Below are 16,595 nucleotides of genomic sequence, written 5' to 3'. Positions count from 1 at the left end.
GCATTAAAAATCGGGTAGGAAATAACTTAGTAGGTTGAAAGCGTGCTACACTCAAACAAAGGTTTCTGCAGGACTAAGGAGATCTGTGCATTTTTAAATGAGAGGAAAACAAGCCACAAAGGAGAGCTTCAGCTGTTGATGTTCTAGGGTTGGTTTTTTGTTCTAAGGTTCGTTATTTGTTTTTGTTTGTTGTGTTTTCCAGAAAACTAATGATAATATTACCGTTTATTGACACCTAATATGTGTCAGGCACTGCAATACTTTTTACTTATATTTTGCCAACTATTATACCTATTTTATAATGAGGAAATGAAAAATAGGGGAAATATCCCAACAAAAATCAGCCATCTCGTAAGTGGGAGCAGAGTATCCACTACTTGGTGTGAATTCACTTTCCATTATGCCTCCCAGTCTCTGAAATGCCAATAGTGGTGGCATCAGATAATCCACCAGAAAGTCCTCAAAAAATGATAGATGAAATGAAAGAGCCTGGATATAATCCAAAAAGACTTCCAGAGATTTCTAATAAGGGACCTAAGAATTTATTTCAGCAAAATGAAGTCCCCTGAGGCTTCTCTTCTGTGCCCATTTATTATAGGTGATTACACGTAGTTAGATATGGCTTGAAATTTGTATTAAGAATTAATTAGTCTGAAGGTAATCAAGCTTACTTTCTCTTATCAGATAAAAGAGTATATAATCTTTTTGCCTTTTAAATTAGGAAAAACCAGAAACCCAATTAATTACTCTGCTGAGATAAGAGATTGACCCCAATACTCAAACTTATAATACTCAAACATATGTATTCCTCAGCAACTTTGTTTTTCTTTCATTTTTTTTCTGTTTTACACCTATTTTTAATTTTTTAAGTTATTTGGGGATCCTTTGTGAAAGTGAGTAGTAAATATGTGGGTTTATGTTGTATATTCTGTCTCATTCATTGGTTGTTCTCTCTGGAGAGAGCTGAAAAATTGATAGGATTTTAACAGGAACATATGCTAGTGAGGATATTCCAGGTGTAAAGACAGTACAGACAAATGAGCAGAGGCAAGCTAGCCCTGAGAGTTTCAGAGCTCAGGGAGTTTGATGATGTTACAGAAATACAGAATTGAATTTTTAAATTAATACATTGTGGTTTACCATGCAGGAAGGAGAAGAGAGTCTAAAATCCCCAAGTGGACAGCCCTATACACTCAGCTAGCCTAAAGTTACAAATGACACAGTGTGTGTTATTATGCACATCAATATGCAGAACTAGCCTAACAGTGCAAACAAGCCATCCAGAATCTTTATCCAAGAATTCTTTGTCTCTTCCCAAGAAACTCTTTGGTATCTTCAGGGGTTTATTGTAACACAGTAAATTTTGGGTAGGGATACCTTGAACCCAGAAGGGAGGGTTTTGACCAAGGTATCTTGTGACACAGGGAAGTATGGATACTTCTGGAAGGGAAGGATTCATAAGGGCTTCATTGATGGTTCATGAGACACATGTAGGGGAATAGTAGGAGATGGGGGCTAGAAAGAAATGTTGAGGTTGTAACTGAGGACTATGAATGCCAGACAGAGGCATATGTACAGCAGAAGCTCTTTTGATGGATGCCCAATCAATTCGCTCCTTACATAATCAATGCTTCTCATTCTGTCTGTAAAACTTGTTCACTGATGCCTCCTGTGCTGAGCTTGGGAGGTTAGTCAGCCTTTCTCCACAGCTCCTGGCATTTCTGATCCCATTACCTGAATTCAGAGTTTACCAAGAATCCATTGCCTTTGCTCCCAAGCCTGTTGTGCCTTCTGTATTTGTAACTGGAATTACATAATGTAATTTAATGCTATGTAACTTGATAAAATATGAATGTAGGGGGAATGATCAAAGAATAGTTTCTGTTACAGTTAAGTACAATACTTTGGAGATAATTGATAAAGGTTATTGCCTAAAATAATTGATGTCATATTAACTGTGAATGAGAAAGGTTTTTTTTTTAATTGGAGAAAGTATCTAAAACTTCAGGAGACCTGGTGCAGTGGCTCATGCCTGTAATCCTAGCACTTGGGAAGTCAAGGCAAGAGAATTGCTTGAGCTCCATTGCTTGAGCCCAGGAGTTCAGCACCAGTCTGGACAACATAGAAAGACCTATCTCGAATATATTTTAAAATAATAATAATACACAAAAATAAAACTCCAGAAGGATTCTGGGCTTAGATTACTTTACAGGTATCTTTACAGACTTATTCCACTATAAAGCAGTTAAAACCACAAATCATAAGATGATGAAGTCTGAGTGTGGTTAGATAAAGAGGCAACTTTGAACTCCACCAGAGGACTCAGGCTCAAGACTGGGCCCTGGCTCCTAGCACATGTGGCTGCCCATGTTTAACATCAAATGTAAAATATTAAGGTGTTTACACAGCATTTTCTATGATTCTTCATTTTAACTGATTTGTTCAATTAATTACTTGAGAAGCCACTAAAGATTTTCAAGCAAGGAAGTGACCTATGTAAGACAATTAAGGTAGAATTTGTTTCCATTTATTAGACATTTTAGGCCATGTGCAGTGGTTTATATCTGTAATCCCAGCACTTGGGATGGTGAGGCAAGATTGCTTGAGGCCAGGTGTTGGAGAACAGTCTGGATAACAACATGAGATCTCATCTCTTAAAAAAAAATCTGCCTTTCACCATGAAAATTTCAATATTGTACAACTAAAATATGTTCTCCTGAAGGATGACAAGTAGAATTCTTTCCATAATTTGATTTGGAAGGCAGCATGACATTGTGGGTAAGAAGTCAGGTGCTGAAGGCTAATCATTAACACTGATATGGTTTGGCTCTGTGCCTCCACCCAAATCTCATGTTGAATTGTAATTCCTGGTGTTGGAGGAGGAGCCTGGTGGGAGGTGACTGAATCATGGGGAAGGACATGCCCCTTGCTGTTGTTGTGATAGAGTTCACATGAGATCTGGTTGTCTGAAAGTGTATAGCACCTTACCCTTCTCTTTCAATCTCTCTTCTGCTGGCCATGTGAAGACATGCTTACTTCCCCTTCACCTTCCTCCTGAGTCTTCCCCAGGAGCAGAAACCTGTTCCACACATAGAACCATAGCCAATTAAACTTTTTTTCTTTATAAATTACTCAGTGTCAGGTATGTATTTATGGCAGTATGAGAATGGATTAATAAAAAAAAATTGGTACCACTAGAAATGGAGCATTGCTATAAAGATACCTGGAAATATGGAAGCAACTTTGGAACTGGGTAATGGACAGAGGTTGGAACAGTTTGGAGGGTTCGGTAGAAGACAGGAAGATGAAGGAAAGTTTGGAACTTCCTAGAGACTTGTTGAATACTTGTAACCAAAATGCTGATAGTGAGATGGACAATGAAGTCCAAGCTGAAGGGGTCTCAGATGGAGATGAGGAACTTACTGGGAACTGGAGTAAAGGTCACTCTTGCTATGCTTTAGCAAAGAGACTGGCGGCATTGTACTCTCGGTCTAGGGATGTGTGGAACTTTGAACTTAAGAGAGATGATTTAGGGTAATCTGGCAAGAGAAATTTCTATGCAGCAAAGCATTCAACATGTGACCTGGCTTCTGCTAACAGCATAGGCTCGTATGCATGCGCAAAGAGATTATCTGAAACTGGAACTTATATTTAAAAGGGAAGCAGAGCATAAAAGTTTGAAAAATTTGCAGCCTGACCACCTGGTGGGAAAACAGATTTTCTGTGAAGGAATTCAAGCCAGCTGTAGAAATTTGCAAAAGTAAAGAGAAGCCAAATGTTAATACTCAAGACAATAGGGAAAATGCCTCCAAGTCATTTCAGAGACGTTCTCAGCAGCCCAACCCATCACAGGCCCAGAGGCCTAGGAGGAAAAAATGGTTTTGTGGGCCAGGCCCAGGGCCCCACTGCTCTGCACAGCCTCAGGACATGGCGCCCTGCATCCCAGCCACTCTAGCTATGGCTAAAAGGGGCCAACATATAGCTGATGCTGCTGTTCCAGAGACTGAAAGCCACCAAGCTGAAAGCCACCAAGGCTTCCACACGGCATTAAGCTTCTAGGTGCACAGATGGCAAGAGTTGATGCTTGGTATGTCTGCCTAGATTTCAGAGGATGTATGGAAACACCTGGATGTCCAGGGAGAAGTCTGCTGAAAGAGCAGAGCCCTCATGAAGAACCTCTATTAGGGCAGCAAGGAGGGGAAATGTGGGGTTGCAGGCTACATGCAAAGTCCTCACTGGGGCACTGCCTAGTGGAGCTGTGAGAAGAGGGCCACCATTCTCCACACCCCATAATGGTAGATTCACTGACAGCTTGCACTGTGCACCTGGAAAAGCCACAGGCACTGAACTCCAGCCTGTGAAAGTAGCTGTGGGGGTTGTACCTCTGCAGAGCCACAGCGGGGAGTTTCCCAAGATCTTGGGAGCCCACCTCTTGCATCAGTGTGGCGTGGATATGAGACATGGAATCAAAGGAAATAATTTTGGAGCTTTAAGACTTAATGACTGCCCTGCTGGCTTTCCGACTTGCATGGGGCCTGTAGCCTCTTTATTTTGGCCAATTTCTACCCTTTGGAATGAGAACATTTACCCAATGCCTAGATACCCATTGTATCTTGGAAGTAACTAACTTGTTTTTTTGTTTCACAGGCTCATAGGCAGAAGAGACTTGCCTTGTCTCAGATGAGACTTTGGACTTGGATTTTTGGCTTAATGCTGGAATGTCTTAAGACTTTAGGAAACTGTTGGTAAGGCATGGTTTTGTTTTGAAATGTGAAAAGGACATGAAATTTGGGAGGGGCCAGTGTTGCCAAAAAGGGGTCCAGATCCAGACCCCAAGAGAGGGTTCGTGGATCTTGCACAAGAAAGAATTCAGGGTGAGTTCCTAGAATAAAGTGAAAGCAAGTTTATTATGAAAGTGAAAGAATAAAAGAATGACTACTCCATAGACAAGCAACCCCAAGGGCTGCTGGTTGCCCATTTTTGTGATAAGCTAAATGAGGTGTGGATAATTCATGTCCTCTTTTTAGACTGTACAGGGTAACTTCCTGACATTGCCATAGGATTTGTAAACTCTCACAGTGCTGGTGGAAGTATAGCAGTGAGGACGATCAGAGGTCATTCTTGTTACCATCTTGGTTTTGGTGGGTTTTAGCAGGCTTCTTTACTGCAAACTGTTTTATCCGCAAGTTCTTTATGACCTGTATCTTGTGCTGACCCCCTGTATCTTCCTGTGACTCAGAATGCCTTAACCATCTGGAAATGCAGCCCAGTAAATCTTAGCCTCATTTTCCCCAGCCCCTATTCAAGATTGAGCTGCTCTGGTACACACACCTCTGACATGGGGGTAGAATAATATGGTTTGGCTCTATATAGCCACCCAAATTTCATGCTGAATTGTAATTCCCAATGTTGAGTGAGGGACCTGGTAAGAGGTGATTGGATCATGGGGGCAGATTTCCCCCTTGCTGTTTTCATGATAGCGAGTGAGTTCTTATGAGATCTGATGGTTAAAAAGTGTGTGGCATTTCCTCCTTACCTCTCTGTCTCTCCTGCTTTGCCATCTGAAGCTTGTGCCTGCTTCCCCTTTACCTTGCTTGTAAGTTTCCTGAGGCCTTCCCAGCCATGCCTTCTGTACAGCCTGTGGAAATATGAGTGAATTGAACCTTTGTTCTCTATAAGTTACCCAGTCTCAGACATGTCTTTATAGCAGTGTGAAAATGGACTAATACAATTGACAATAGGTTCTTACTGTCACCACTTAGATTTCAGGAAGGGAATGGGGTCAAGAGTGTGTTCCCTCCCTGAAACAAGTTCTTCTCACAGTCTTCCAGCTGCTCTCTATATTGGATTAAGGGATTGAGAGGGTCACTGTGTTCTTCCATGGCCTAAATTGTACATTTCTCCAGTGAGAAAGTAAACCAAAGAAACATGCTCACTCACCCTTTCTTGTACTGGGGACTCACCTGCCAGTTCCTAGCCAGTCCCAGCCACACAGGCTGACTGGTTTTATTCTCCTTCCTAGATTTTGGAGTTATTTTTCACTTTTTTTAGGAGATGACTGAATAATTGGTGCAGACTTCCCCTTTGCTGTTCTTGTGATAGAGTTCTCACAAGATCTGGTTGTTAGAAAGTGTGTAGCATCTCCCTATTCTCTGTCTCTATGTCTCTGGCCAGCCATGCTTCCCCTTTGACTTTTGCCATGTTTGTAAGTTTACTGAGGCCTCTGCAGAAGAAGAAGCTTGTATAACACACAGAACCATGAACTGATTAAGATTCTTTTCTTTATAAATTACCCAGTCTCCAGTATGTCTTTATAGCAGTGTGAGAATGGAATAATACAACCCCCTATCAATGCTTGGCTTTGGGCAAGTTAGTTGGCCTCTCTTTGCCTTGAGTTTCTCATGCCTTAAAGGAGGATAAGAATAGAACCTACTTAGGAGGAATGAGGCATGCACTTTCACTATTACTGTTATTATTTTTTTTAAAGTTAAGATAGATGACTCTGTTGACCAGAGAGTGGGGTGTAGACTAAAGATATTCATGCCAGACTCAAGAGTATGTAATACTGTGCCTAACATAAGAAGGTAAGAATTTTGGTGAATTTGCACTGTACCTTTCTATAATAAAATATTACTAGAAAATAACCCCATACAGTGAACACACAAACCCCAGAAAACACTACTTTATCACCCTGATGCTTTACTATTTACCCACGCTGGCCAAGTTTCAGCTCCTCTAAACATCTGTTCTTATACAAGGATGATCTAATCAAGTGGGAGTCTCCTCCATGACCAATGAAGTTTCAACCTTTTCCCAGCTTCTTATATTAGGACCATTTTTTTTACCTCTGGCATTATTTTAGATACAGATATGCTACATAAACTTTAGCCCAGAAGAGAATTATTTAACAGGTCAAAAGCAATTACTAAAATTTGTCATTGGCTGAAGGTTACATTGTAAGTAAAAAGCATGGTTTTCCACTATGCTGCAGCTACTTAAAAAGCAGAAAGAATACCAGATTTTTTTCAGTAAAGAAATTTTATAGGACCACCAGGTTCAATTGCCCATTACATGATAGCAAACAAATACACCAAAATAGGGAGAGCTGCAGCAGAGAAGAGTTTAATAGTCATATGGCAGCAAAATGAGGAGGTGGAGGGTAACCTCAAATCTGCTTCCTTGGGGAGTTTTGGGCTGGGGTTTTTAAGGGAATTTTTTTGAGTAGGGGGCTGAGGAGCTGGGAGTTGATGACTGGTTAGGGTGTGAGGAATGAAATCATAAGGATATAGAAACTGCATTCTTGCACTGGGTCAGTTCCTCAGAGAGAGTCTTCAGATTGGCTGGTGTCAGTGAACCCACTGGAATGCAAGATCTGGAAAAAATAAAATGGAAATCTGAGGTTCCTTATGTTAAAGAAGTTATCTATGAAGTTAGGACCTTGTGACAGGAGTTAGGTGATCTCTAAGCAGTGTACAGCTATAAGGAAGCAGGTTACAGGGCAAGCTGCTATGCCTCTACTCAAATTTTATACTTTTGTTAAAAACGTAGTAGCTTAGTTTTATTAATTTTATGAGGATGATTTCAGAAATAAAATGTAATATATCAAAATACTGATTTTTCTCAAAACAATTGAACTCATGGAGATAGAGAATAGAAGGATGGTTATCAGAGAAAGGTCAATGGGTGGGTGGGGAAAGGTGGGGATGGCTGATGGGTACAAAGATAACTAAAAAGAATAAATAAGGCTGGACCCAGTGGCTCATGCCTGTAATCAGAGCATTTTGGGAGGCAGAGGTGGGTAGATCACTTGAGGTCAGAATTTCAAGACTGGCCTGGCCAACATGGTGAAACCCATCTGTATTAAAAATACAAAAAAATTAGCCAGGTGTGGTGGTGCATGCCTGCAATCTCAGCTACTCAGGAGGCTGTGGCAGGAGAATCACTTGAATCTGGGAGGCAGAAGTTGCAGTGAGCCAAGATCGTGCCATTGCACTCCAGCTTTGGCAATAGAGTGAGACTCTGTCTCAAAAAAAATAAAATAAAATAGTATTTGATAGCACAACACAGGAACTATAGTCAATCATAATTTATTTGTACATTTAAAAATAACTGAAAGAGCATAATTGGATTGTTTGTGGCACAAAGAATTAACAATTGAGAAGATGAATATCCAATTTTCCATGATGTGATTATTATAAATTACAGATCTGTATCAAAATATATCATGTACCCCATAAATACAAATACCTATGTACCCACAAAAAATTAAAAATAAAACTAAAATACTGATTTTTTCCTGAGGACCCAGTCGTGCTATGATTCTCCAAGATTCACAAATATTTTTGAAAGTCTATATGTGTGTGTGCACGGATTTACATATGCATATTAGCATACACAGAATAAAAGACATGCAAAATTCAGAACTACTCACATCCTTAAGAAGAGATTCTGAATCACATGTCCTACATCTTTCATGGTTAAAATGGCTTTTTATGTTCCAGCAGCATAATAAGAAGTACATATTTGGTCTCTGCCACTGGTTCCTGGCACAGAGCTTATAGGCTCTCACAACTTCCCATATGATGGAGTGATGGGAGTATCTTTTGTTATTTTGGTATTAGTCTCAGTTTTCTGATACCAGCGTTTCTAAAATCCTTAGAATCTCTAGAGTGGTAAGAGTGTCTTTTTGTTTATATTAATGAGATAACTGGTGGGTGAAAGCCCCTAGATACCTTCAGGATGAGGGCTGAGTGCCAGAGGAACCAACAATATAAGAAGATTAGAAATTTCAGCCCCTGTACCTGCTACCCCACCTCTGCGGAGAGAAGAAGGAATGGAGATTGAATTCAACCACCAATGGCCTGTGGTTTAATCAATCATGCCTACATACTGGCACCTCCACAAAAACCCTAATCAATGGAGATTGGAGGGCTCCTGGCTTGGTGAATACATGCTGGGAGGGTATAGCATGCCCAGAGAGAGCCTGGAAGCTGCCTGCCCCTCCCCCATATTTTGCCCTATACATTTCTTTGTCTGGCTGTTTATTTGTATCCTTTAGAATATCTTTTGTAATAAATTGGTAATAGTAAATAAAGAACTCTATCTGAATTCTGTGAGCTGTTCTTGCAAATTATCAGACCCGAGGAGGGGGTCATGGGAAAGCCTAATTTATAGCCAATTGGTCAGAAATACAGGTCACATCCTGAGACTTTCAACTCGTTTCTAAAATAGGAGGCAGTCTTGTGGGACTGAGCCCTTAACCTTTGGGGTCTGCCCTAGCTCTGTCTGGGTGGCATCATAATTGAACTGAAGGATAATGTAAGGGAAAAACGCCCACGTTTGGTGTCAAAAGTGAAGTGGTAAATAACAGAGAAGAAGAGTTTGATTTTTAGTCCCTGAGCTGTGTGGGTATCCATCACATTGTAAGTCAAATAAAATATGTAGAGATGACTATCTAAATTTAACATTTTGAAATTCAAGCATTGTAAGTCAGGGCATACACACAGACCCCACAGACTAGGTGGTCTTTGGTATGTTTGAAAAACAAAGAGAAGGTTGGAAGTTTTATTAAAAGGAGAAGTGGTGTGTATTGTTTTTCCAGAAAATTCGTTGGCACTAGCAAGTTTCTGGGGGGCTGGCATGCTCTGAGGCAAGTGATGAAAGTGGTGCGTAAAACTGTTCTTAGAATCACAGTGCGCTGTTTCAGTAGCCATGAGGTAAAACTGGTTTCAGATGACAGCAGGCAGTTTCAGCAGCCAGGCTTACAGAGAGTGACATTCTTGGAGCAATGTTATGTGCCCTGAGTGCTTTTCCCCCTTGGCTTCTCGACACTGGGTTAGTTTGATGTCACAGGAATGACCCAGTTTGTATGATCAGTTTTCACAACATTCCATCATGGTCAGGGTTGTTCTTACCAAGTTTCACAGTGAACAGTGATGAGAAATCTAAAAAGAAAGAAAAAGCGAGGGAGGGAGGGAGGGAGGAGAGGAAGGGAGAGTGGAAAGGAAAAGAGGGAGAGAGGGAGAGAGATTCACTGCCCATTATTACTATAAGTGAAAAGGAACAGAAGCTGTAGGTGGGGATAGTATTTCTGTGACATTCCAACATGTAAACAACCCCCAAACACCAAAAGCTCCCTTTGGGCATCTTTCCTTCTCTCTCGCTCCATCCTGGTTGAGCTGGAGCTCACTGCAGGGAGAACCCACAGAGAGAGGGCAAGAATGATGTGCCTCTCTGGTTTTTCCATTTCCTCTTTTGGGTTCTGTATTTCCACTTTGCAGTTTCCTTGATTCAGAGTAAAAAGATAAAAACACATAAAAGAGGCAGCACCGGCCGGGCGCGGTGGCTCAAGCCTGTAATCCCAGCACTTTGGGAGGCCGAGGCAGGTGGATCACGAGGTCAAGAGATCGAGACCATCCTGGTCAACATGGTGAAACCCCGTCTCTACTAAAAATACAAAAAATTAGCTGGGCACGGTGGCGCGTGCCTGTAACCCCAGCTACTCAGGTGGCTGAGGCAGGAGAATTGCCTGAACCCAGGAGGCGGAGGTTGCGGTGAGCCGAGATCACGCCATTGCACTCCAGCCTGGGTAACAAGAGCGAAACTCCGTCTCAAAAAAAAAAAAAAAAAAAAAAAAAGAGGCAGTACCAGCTCCTTTCCCAGCTGTGACTAGATTGTACTATACCCAATCCATGGCTCCAAGGAGTGCATGTACTGAGGCCTGGTATTCATCACAGACTCATTTCCATACGTGGGTCCAGTTTTGCTCCGTGAGTGTTCGGCTTTCTTGAAGGGAACGGTTAGAGCTGTTGCGAGTGGACTTCCTGGCTGCCACAGAGTTGTTTGGATTCCTTAGAAATGCACACTCACAGGCTGCTGCTCACTGAAGCTGTCTCCTTCACTGGCTGCGATTCTCCTGTCTCATTAGCCACTGCCTATGACGCAGGTGTCGTTTTTCCCTTTTACTCATCAGCACTGAAATCCGCAGGGTTGTGATGGGTTAGCAGCCTTTATTATTAGCAAGAAGCCCTGTGGCCTCAGAGGCAAAATGAGTCGTGGTTAGAAATCTCCATCTCCTCTCTCCCTTGGTATGATGCCATCATTTAACCATCGGAAAATAGAGAAGACCCTGTTCCATTTGTAAAGCCCGAAGGAGAAAAACTGAGTTTGAAATGTTTTTTAATTATGCTGATATTTAACAATAAACTTTGTAATATGAAAATCTCATCTCACTGGTCAGTATATTCTTTGACTTTCTTTTTAAATCAAGAGAAAAATGTGTTTGAGCTTTCTTGAGTTATGCCAAGGTTTAAAATATATGTGTGTGCATATATATGTGTGTATATACATATATATATAATTTAAAAATATATGTGTGAATATATATATAGATTTTTAGATTATGTCTATATATATAGTTTACAAATATATATAGTTTACAAATCTATAGTTTTAATAGATATATATAACTATATAGAGTTTACAAATCTATAGTTTCAATCGATTTTTGAATTCAAAATCACTACTCAATATATTTATTATGTGTTTAAAGGTTTGAAGATATAAGAAGGGAGTAATGTTACTAATTTCACTTTCTGTCAATGACTGTAATTGCTACTTGCAGGTAAGGTTGCATTGCTTTGTTTTGTTTTGTTTTCCTTCTGGTCTTGGAATGTCGTGGAAGGAGTAGGGTTTTATTTGTTTCATAAGAATCCTCTATTTATCATTATTATCTGTTTCTTGGATGAGTGGGAAAAACAGACAACTCTCCCTTACTCGTGTGTCCTTTCATATGGAGAGAGCACCCTTGCCTCGCACGCTACCCTTTTATTCATCTGTCCATCACAGGAAGATGAACTTTGTGGAATATTGTTTCCAAAGGTGGTCAAAATAATTCCTCCCTCCACAAGCCCTTTACAATGTGGATTTGGCACTCCTCCCGTTAAGAAGAAATTAATTTCTCCACCCTTTCCATCTGGCCAGCACTGTGACTTGCTTTCACCCACAGTATGTGTGCAAGTGATGGGCTGTGGCTTCAGAACCTCTCAGCCTCCAGTGGCCTTGCTCTCAACTCTGTGTGCTACACTACATAAGGAAGCCCAGACTTCGTGATGAGAGGCTGCATGAGAAAGGGCCCAGCCAAAAGCAATCACCAGATGGGGGTTTCTACCCACCTTCTACTTTCCAGCCCCAGGTGAGCTGCAGATGGCTGCAGCTACATGTGTGCCCCAGACAAGACCAGAAGAATGGCCTCCCAAATGGGCCCCGTGAAAACTGCTGACATTGTGAACAGAGAGAATGGTGGTTGTAACCACTAAGTTTTCAGGTGGTTTTTCAACAGTGGTAGATAATTGATACAGACTTAATCTGATTGGTGATCAGAAAGAGAATGAGGGTGTGCAGCCCAACCCCTTTCTCTCACTCTCTGTTTGACAGGAGTCAGCCCACTGAGAATCCAAGTTCTCTCTTCCTTTTCCAGACCATAATCTTACAGTGTGTCACTACTGATGCACTGATATATATATTTTTCCAAGTGCTAAAGGGTTGGAAATTAAAGGCACTATTTGGCTGAAGCCAAGGCCAAAACCAAATACTGCCATTAAAAACTTTTAGGAATCAAGAATCAATCTGAAAAATAATGCAACCTGTAAAATTATCGTAATCATTTAAATTATGTAGTCATAGTTTTGAAATTCTATTAGTAAAATTAAGATATGTTTTAAATACTTCATTTGCTTGTAACAATGTATTCCATTTTGCATGACAGAATTGAAAGTAATTTATCAAGATTTTGAATTTTTTTCCCTCCTCGTGAAATTTTAAGGTGGCAATAATGATAATTTAATGCATCCTTATAAGATGTAAAAATTCCCAAATGGGACATTTTATTGAAAACACATACTATCTTTATATGAGATTTGGCCATGACATTTTCAGTTACTCATGTGAATTTCATATTCCTGATTCTTAGAAGGAGATTCTGTCCAAACAACTCCGATTATTTCTGGGTAGTGCTAAAAATAACATAAAATAAAGTGATTTCTTTTTTTGAATTTTTCTTATTCTGTTTGCCTGCCTCACTTTCATCTGGACCTTCTTTTTTCTTCATCTCTTGTTCTTTCCTGGTCCATTTTGATTCAGCTCCCACTGTTTTACCTGAGTGTGGGGCCTGGTCAGGAAGTTGGGAAGCTGGTGCAGTCAAGCTCACTGCAGGCCCCTTGTCTCTCCTGCTAGTCTAGGGCAAACTCAACCCTGTTCCTGCTGCTGCTCTCACATTGGCCCCCACCTCCCCAGACCTGCTGAATGGTCATGTTGGGATCCTTCATTGTGAGGCTATTTGTCCCTGTGGCTTCCTTCTGCTTTCCCCTGCACAGATGCTGACAATGCACAGGTCTTATAGCTCTCAGTGGCTTATATTTTGTGGATTAGTTGGTACCTTGTGTCAATTGGTTGTGTTGTAAATGTTGCCCATTGTTCTTTTAAATTTTACTGTCTTTTTTTTATGTGGGGATTCAAGGAGATATAAAAGCTATGCCACTTCTACCACCTTTTCTACTGTCATCTTTTCAGAATTTGGTAAGAAGAGTTTTAACACAAGTCCAATGTAGACTATTTGCCCATAATTTGAAACTGAATGTTCAGCTATTTAGTCAAATCAGGGTAAATCCAAATGGCATCTCCTGTTCACAGCTCATTTGTGTTACTGTTACGGTTAAACTGATTAGCTATGATGGTTACTTGTGAGATCACATGATCTATGATCACCCCATAAGTTCCAGGATGTGAGAAATAACCTCAAAATGGGCTCTGTCAATGGGCCCCTTGACAAACTATAAAAGCCAGAATAGAACTTCCGGTCATCCTTATTAATAAGGATGATTAATAAGGATGTGTGCTGCAGTTGCCTGCTACTGGCTGGGTAAATTGAATTCTGGGCTTCAGTATTAGGAAGCCTCCCAGCACATAGATAGAAACTATGTCTTCCAGCCAAGATTTTATTAGTTTAAAAAGAAAGCTTCGTTTTACCTCCAAATGCCAACCAACTCCTTTATATTTATTTTTTATTACTTCAGAACTTGTATAGGGAGAATTTTTTTTCTTTATCGTTTGAAAAATAAACTAGGAGTAGAATACTGGAGCTCATCTTAACACCTGGAGATAAAAGCATTTGGCAGGGAGTTTCTGCAGGTCTTACTAAGTGTTAGGGGTTGTGAATTGTGCCTCCCACACCCCGGCAAAGAAACATTGTGTTGACATCCTAATCCCCAGTACCTCAGAATGTGACCTTATTTGAAGACAAGATTGTTGCAGATAAAATTAGTTAAGACGAAGTCATGCATAGGGTGAAGCCCTAATCCAATGTGACTGATGTCCTGATGTGAAGATGACCATGAGGACGGAGACAGAGGGAGCAATGAAAGCAGAAACCAAAGCTGTGGCGTTGCAAGTTTAGGAATGCCAAAGATTGCCAGCAAACGATAGGAAGTTAGGAAGAAGCAAGGAAGGATTTTTTACAGGTTTCAGAAGGAGCCTGGTCCTGCTGACACCTTGATTTTAGCCTTCTACCTCCACAAATGTGAGACGATAGGTTTCTATTGTTTTAAGCCACCCAGTTTGTGGTACTTCGTTAAGGTAACCCTAAGAAATTAATACATTAAGTCAAGTCTATGGGGATGTTATAGTCAGCTTGGGCTGCCATAACAAAATATCATAGACTGGGTGACTTAAAGAGCAGACATTTATTTCTCACAGTTCTGGACGCTGAGAAGTCCAACATCAAGGGGTTGGTAGATTTTGTCCCTGGTAAGGGCCCTCTTTCTAGCTTGCACATGGCTACCTTCTCAATGGGATGTCCTCATATGGCAAAGAGGGAGAGAGAGAGGTGTTGGGAGCTCTCAAGAGTCTCTTTGTCTTTGTACAAGGGCACTCATGCCACCATGGGATTCCCACCCTTGTGACCTCATCTCAATCCGATTACTTCACAAAGGTCCCACCTCCAGATCACATCACACTGGGAGTTAGAGCTTCAACATATGAATTTTGGAGGAACACAAACATTCAGGAGAACTGCAGACTTCTTGGCTTTGAGGTCTCCAGCCTGTACTGGGCAATACAGCTAGTTTTTGCAGTCACCGAGATGGTTTTTAACTACTACAGCCTAGACAAGAGACTAAACCTTGGACCACATGGAGGTTTTCACCTTGGCTGGTCACTACAGCTTCTGGCATCTTTATCCACGAATAAGTAATTGTTTTTCTACAAAAGAGTGGTTCTTTTTAAAATAGGCTGCAAGAGTGTGAGCAAATGTTTGGCTCTCAGATTTCCACAAAAGATACGAAACAAAGGATCTCACTTGCCTTTATGTTGAACACAAAACTCAATACCCAAGAATTTGAAAGCAGCTAATATCTACTAATGTCTCTCTGAAGAAAAATCTCATTGTTTCCTTTCATTGACTGTTTGCTTTAGCCACATCGGCTAAGATAAAGCTTTGCTCAGGCAGGAGTGTGTTAAACTGCAGCAGTTTGAGCCTCGAGACACGCTTAAAGCACATATATTTCTGTAATAATCCTATTAAATAACTCTGAATTATTACCCAAGAATTCACACTCACTCTCCATGGAAAAGAAATATCTTGCAAATTGTGCCAAATACCTACCAAATAGCTGTCACCTGGGCTTTGCTCAAGTTTCATCTCTTCAATTTTAGAATCAATCTCATGGCTTACAGACAACATTTTCATGGAGATAATTCCCTGAAATTTTGGAGGGAATATGACTAAGCTAACACTGTGATTTCCTAAAACATGAAAGCATGTTAATTTATTTATTTTATTTAGAAAATATTTATTAAATGCCCCTTATATTCTAAACACTGCTAGGTACTTTCTTCATGAAATAAACACACATCAGTTGGATAAGGAATAATTGAATTTGCACAAATATATAATTGCCTCTATGGTAAGTACATAAAGCGAAAGTAAATGGTGAACTATGAGCATAGACTAGAGGGTTTTGACCTAATATGAAAAGCCTGGGAAAGCTTCCATGAGGAAATGGCAACTGAGCTGAGATCAGAAAGATAGGAAGTAAGTATGTTAACATACAAGGAAAAATATTACAGGAGGAGGGGATAGCACGGGCAAAGACTCATGTAGCAGAAAGCAACAGAGATAGTAGCCAATTTGGCTAGAGCCATAAAAATATCTTTTTGTGTAAATAATTTACACTGGAGCTTTCGCGTGACTCAGATCACATCTTCATTTCTATGATCCATCTAGTATTGATGCAGTGTGTTGTTCATTTCTATCAACCTGATGAAGCAAGTCATTAGGTTTTCCAAAGCATTTTAATGGAGCCAGTGCAATGTATCTGGATCTTTAGTGTCCAGTGACTCAAGGCGTCAGCATTTCTAGGCTAACACATGGAACAGAAGTTTCTAGAACTGCAAAAGTGGTAACCTAAAAGCAAAGGCATATTCTTGCCAGAGAAAAATAACAATGGAAGTTACCAAAAGAGTTCCTTCATCAAACTTTGCGTGTTTACTATAGTGCCACTCTTATTATTGAGAAAAAGGTTGTTAATACTTCAATGAGA

Source organism: Callithrix jacchus, chromosome 3, assembly GCF_049354715.1.
Source record: "Callithrix jacchus isolate 240 chromosome 3, calJac240_pri, whole genome shotgun sequence".
Classification (NCBI taxonomy): Eukaryota; Metazoa; Chordata; class Mammalia; order Primates; family Cebidae; genus Callithrix; species Callithrix jacchus.
Note: the sequence above shows the minus strand (reverse complement) of the source record.